Genomic DNA, 6,168 nt, shown 5'->3' on the forward strand with positions numbered 1-6,168 from the left:
CCACTGTAGAGGAAAGACAGAATTCCATCTTGAGATAATTTAAGAGTCTTGTGTTACAGTCAAGATGGCGATCGTAACAAATCAGAAAGGCCCATGTTGGAAATGTCCAGTGAAGAGTCTCTATATGTCCGCTCTATGGAGAGATGTGGCGTGTTCTGAACAGTAAGGGAAAAGGAACACACCCTGATAAATGACTCTGTTAGATTCTTGTTCCTGTGGCCCTCACTTCCTTGGCACTCACACAGCCACACCATAGACTCTATCACACCCCAGAAAGGGGTATAATAAAACAAAGACAGACTTCACCTTTAACCCCAGCCACCTATCCCCCCAGCTCCATTACCCTACTAGACTAGTGTGACTCAAAAGGCGGCTGGTGACCCAGCACTTGTCAGAGCATTCTTACAAAGAGATTAGGGCAAAAAGTGAGAGTAAACATTCAGAAACGTTTCAGTCAAGCTGCCATCACTGTTAACATTTTTCTCAGACTGAGTCATAATCAGCACATGCAGAAAAGAAAGTACCACACTGAGGCTTGTACATTGTTATGGCCAAATCAAATCCTATGGTTCTGCATCTGTCATTCTGGTACCTAGACCTCTCTCCCTCCCCACAGAAGAAACATCATTCCAAAGGAACCTCAGTGTGGGTCGGACATCACTCCATGTGTCACTAAATCACACACTAAGCCTCTTAACAGGAACCCCAGTAGAACATGGGCCTTGCCCCAAAGGGTAAGGTGGTTCCCATTTTTTCAACAGATGCCCTGAAGCTTCAAGCCTTCAGGTTTCTGCCATGAAAGGATCTCTGCTGCCTTTTAGGCTAAACATTCCAAAGCATGATGTCTGTCCTTCTTATGGCTGCAGCCTTAGCCTATGGCACAGGGTCTGGCCCATAGGAGGGACGTGGAAAACATCAGCATGTGGGCATGGGTTCCTGGAAAGCTATAGGCCTGTCCCCATCTCTAGAGAAGGACTATGCTGTCTATGATCTGAACGTTTGTGTTCCCCCAGAAAGCATGCTGAAACCCTCATGCTCAGTGTGATGTTACACATAGGGCTTTAGAGGTGATTGGGTCACAGGGCAGAGCCCTCATGAATGGATTGATACTTTTATTAATAAAAGGTCTGAGAGGTGCCTGGGTGGCTCAGTCAGTTAAGCGTCTGCCTTCAGCTTAGGTCATGGTCCCTGGGGTCCTGGGATGGAGCTTAGCAGGGAACCTGCTTTTCCTTCTCCCTCTGCCCCATCCCCTCCTTGTGCTCTCCCTCCCGATCTCACTCTTGCGCTCACACTCTCAAATAAATAAAATTTCAAAAAGGTCCAAGAGTCTGCTTCTGCCCAATGAGGGCCTGCGACCTGGAAGAGAGCCCTCCCCTTGAGGATGCTGGCACCTGCTCTCCCAACTTCTAGCCTCCTGAATGGTGAGAAATCAACATTTGTTGTTTGTAAGTCACCCAGTCAGTGGTATTTTGTTTCGGCAGCCAGAAAAGACCAAGACAGACGACTTCTCCAAAGGAAGCAGCCCCAAATCTAGACCAGTTGTGAAAAACACACAACAATTCAGTGTCACTCGAAATGGATGACCCCACGGAGAGAACACAGACCTGCTTAGCTCCACAGCCCACCGTGGAGCATGGGGTCGCCCCAGTGGGTCCTGATTGTTCCAAAAACACAAGTCCATTTTTCAGTCACTACGGGCAAAAGATAATTAACTACCCCTTCCTTTTTGGTCCAGCTACGGCTTCTTACCAGTAACACTCCAATTAGAGGTCCCCAACTTTGGCATTTGGAAACTAAAAGTGGCATGTAGATTTAAATCTCATCCTCAGCGGCACTAAAATCTCTGCTTCAGCATTCCACCAGGAAGCCTGGTGGCCCAGAAACCACTGGCAACTGGCTGGCACAGCGCGCCCGGGTACGCCCACAGGCCTACAGCTGGAATGCCCACTATTTGCAGGAGGGCGGCTTTCTCTGCTGTGAATTATCAGCTTGTGTGGAGTTGGTCAGGCTGCTATTCCTGTTCGGGGGGCGGGGGTCATCTTTGGTTGAGCGCTTTCATTATGAACTTAGTTCTGGGGTTCAGGGATGGACCTTACAATGTGGGGAGCTGTCCTTTGCGTGAGCATCCTTTTGAGCCTCTGACTTTCCCAGCGACTGAAACTCTGAGATTCGCATCATGGTTTTAAGGGTTAGCAGACCCACGTGCAACTCACTCAGAATGTGTTTGTGCGGTGATGTTTCACTTGTGACATGCTTTTGTAAACCTGTGCGACGTATATTACTCACGACAATGCTCCCTTGGGCAGCACATACACTGAATTACTTGCCCTGTAATCTCAAGGCACATAAAAATACACTTTGGTACTTATAGGAGGTTGTTGTATAATACAAGTCTCTGTGTACCAGCTCTGTGGGATTTGCTCTGTATTTATCCACAGATCATTACTGCTGGATGTGTTTCCCAGCGGAAAAAGCAGGGAGGGCAGATGGGCCTCGAGTCTTGGCACGTGCCACCGTGTCATAGGCTCAGATTTCTCCATGCAGAGAAGACGTTTGTGCTAGGATCTGTGTCATTTTCCAGAAGAGCAGATGCTGCCCAAGTGTTCTCCACACATTTGCAAAATGACATCAGGCCTGCCAGGTTTTCCCAAAACTGAGGGAGGTGTTCTGCTAAAGTGAACAGGACCTTCAACCCTGCCAGACAGACTGCCCTGGCAGTCCCCAGTGCCAGATTCAAAGACCCTGGCACCAAGACGGGCTGAAGACTACTGCCATCGATGACCCATTCCCACAGAGACTCATCCAGAAAAAGCTCTTCCTAGCCTCACTCCTAGGAATGGGGTGTCTGTGGGTCTATGGGATGTGGGGAATCTTCCCTGATCTGTTTTCATGCTACGTCAGCAGTCCAAGTCTCTCCTGAGACTTTTCAGGGATTTTCAGAAAGGCCCCAGCAAAATCAGGCTGCAGGGGTCCAGCTTCCCCAGGACAGTGAATTGGAGCCTGGTGGAAAGTCCACTAAGCTGGCACCAGGTCTCACCCCCACCCCGACCACTCCATTCCATGCCAGAGGGACCACAGATCTCACCAGGAGCCCCTGCCATCTGATGGTGCCAAGACTTCTCCCTCTACCCCCTGGAAGGACAGACTCCTGGCAGGGGTTTTGAACCTGCAGGCCATGTTCTGTTCTGGGAACTGCCAGTGGAGGTCCCAGATGAAGCAATGATGCCAGGGCAGTGAGAGACGGGGTAAGTTGGGGGGACGCACAGAAGGGGCAAGAGCCATGGGTTTTGGAGGCTATTTCAATGGGCTGGGGCTCCCCCTATGTTGTTGTCAGTCCCCTACAGGCAGTGCACCCCCAGTGCCAGGGATAGGCATGGGTTTGCGCAAAAATAATGACATCAGGGCACTTGGATGGCACAGTCAGTTAAGCGTCCGACTCTTGGTTTCAGCTCGGGTCATGATCTCGGGGTCATGAGATGGAGCCCCCCCCCCCAATCCCCCAGCACTGCTCAGTGGAGAATCTGCCTGAGATTCGCTTTCCCTCTGCCCTCCCCCTGCTCACATGCTCTTTCTTGCTCTGTGACATCAGGCAGACAATGAGGAGGTGTCTCTGGCTGCAGCTTAATCTAAAGACTGTAAATGCAGGAGGCTCACTCCCAGCACATTCCTTGGGTCTGCTTAACAGGTGCCCTTGAGGAGCCACGAAGTCAGAAGTTCAAGTCCCAGCCTTGACGCAACCCCAAAGTGCCCTCAAACGCTGCAGGCCTCACTTTTTCCAGTTGTAAAACCAGAAAGCTATATGAAGGGAAGCCAAATAGACCACCTTGAAATATATCTCCTTGGCAATTGATTATTTTAAGCCAGTTATTTTGAAGAAACAGTAGACACAGGCGAAGTTCTGAAAACTGCATAGAAGTTACCCTTTACACTGATAGGAAAATCTCCATTTATAAGGGTGTCTCCCCCCTGGACCAGGAAGAGGGAATGACTCAATCTCTAGAAACGCTTATCTTATGACAGAAGGCACAAACTCCAATCGACACCATCTTAACCACATCTACTGTGGTTTTCCTAGTCCCGAACGGACTCCCCAGCCATCCCCGCCCATCCTCTTTCGTCTCTAGCTGAAGATGGTATTTAAAGTGATGGCTTTGGCCATTGCATGGAGTTACTCAAGTTTTCCTGGGTCTCTCTTATAAGGGTGGGGGGAAATTTCCCCTTCTTCCTATTAAGGTTCTTTAGCTGGTCTAATCATTAAATTGACATAGCCAGATTAATAGGAGAAAGACAAATTTAATTACATACATATGGGAGCCCTTAAAATATGACACCCAAAGAAGAGCCAGGTGGCTGAAGTTTATAACATCCTGAACTAAGGCAAGGGTGGGCTCCAAAAGGGATGCGGGTCATTGGCAGGAAGGCAGGAGAGATGTTTAAAAAAAAAACAAGGGTTGCCCCTTTATGTGCACAGCGAAGGAAACCAAAAACAAAATGAAAAGGTAGGCAACAGAATGGGAAATGATATTTGCAAATAATATATCTGATAAATGGTTAACATCCAAAATATATAAAGACCTTACACAACTCAACACAACACACACACACACACACACACATCTGATTTTAAAATGGGCAGAGGACCTGAACGGACATTTTTCCAAAGAAGACATACAGATGACCAACAGACACATGAAAAGATGCTCAACACCACTCATCATCTGGGAAAAGCAAATCAAACCCACAATGAGACGTCACCTCACACTCGTCAGAATGACTTAAAAAAAAAAGGAAATAACAAGTGTTGGTGAAGATGTGGAGAAAAATGAACCTTCGTGCACTGTTGATGGAGAGGCAGACTAGTGCAGCCTCCACGAAAAACAGAACAGAGGAAGCACAGCTGACTATTGGGTATTCACCATCCCACAAAAAAAAAAAAGATGAAAACGCTAATTTGAAAAGATAGATACGCCGCTATTTTTACTGCAGCATTATTTACAATATCCAAGGCATGGGAGCAACCTAAGTGTTCATTAATACATGAATAGATAAGCAAAATGTGGATAAAATGGAATGTTACTCAGCCATAAAAAAATGAGACCTTTCCATTTGCAACAACATGGGTGGACCCAGAGGGCATTATGCTAACTGAACTAAGCCGGACAAAAACATATATCAAATAATTTCACTAATATATGGAACCTAAAAAAACAAAACAAAAACCAGACTCAAATGCAGGGGACAAACTAGTGTTTGCCAGAAGGGATGGGTAAGATAGATCATGGGGATTAGGAGGTATAAACCTCCAGCTATAAAATTAAAAAGTCACAGAGATTAGATGAAAAGCAAAGCATAAGGACTATAGTCAAGGATATCATAAGAGTTGTTTGGTGGATAGTCTACACATCTCGTGGTGAGCACTGAATAATGTATAGAATTGTTGAATCGTTATGCTGTGCATCTGAAACTAACATAACACTGTGTGTTAATTATAACGCAATTAAAACAAAACAAAACAAAAAAAAGGTTGGCCTGTTATGCAGTTAAGTTTCTTAGGTAAAAAGGAATCTCTGCTAATAGCTCTCTTCCTGGTGCAGGCACCCTTTCCAATATAAATTTAGGCAGCTGAAAGGGAGGTAAAAAGCTTTTCCTGAGTCTGCTGGGTTTTTAATATTTTTAGCTCAAAATAATCTTCATGCCAAAGAGGCATATTGCAGGAAGACTTGTTCTGAACCCCTTCACTCCTATGTCTCCAGGAGATACACATGCTATTGAACTTTTGTTTTTTCCTGTTAATCTGTCTCCTTTCAATTACTAGACCAGCCAAAAGACCTGGAAGGAAAAATCTGTTTACCCCTACATATGCAAGATAGAATCAAAGTTCTCTCTTTTTTTTTTTTTTCCCCTGAGTGTGAGTTCTTGTGTTCCTTTGTCCACTTGTTATGTACATGAACTGCTCTCTAGGACACCCGTGTAACTGTCCTGGGACACATACATAAGGAATTGCTGTGTATGTGCTGGGGGGAGGGGAGACCCCAGAACAATATCCCCACCACCACCCCACCACCACCACCCCCCCGCCCCAAAGCCCCATCCCTCCTCAATAGGCGGAAGCCACTGGCTTCCTCCCTTTCCTGCCTCCTGCCTCCTGCCTGTTGGCAAGGCAGAGGA

The sequence above is a fragment of the Mustela lutreola genome, chromosome 10, assembly GCF_030435805.1.
Source record: "Mustela lutreola isolate mMusLut2 chromosome 10, mMusLut2.pri, whole genome shotgun sequence".
NCBI classification, from domain to species: domain Eukaryota; kingdom Metazoa; phylum Chordata; class Mammalia; order Carnivora; family Mustelidae; genus Mustela; species Mustela lutreola.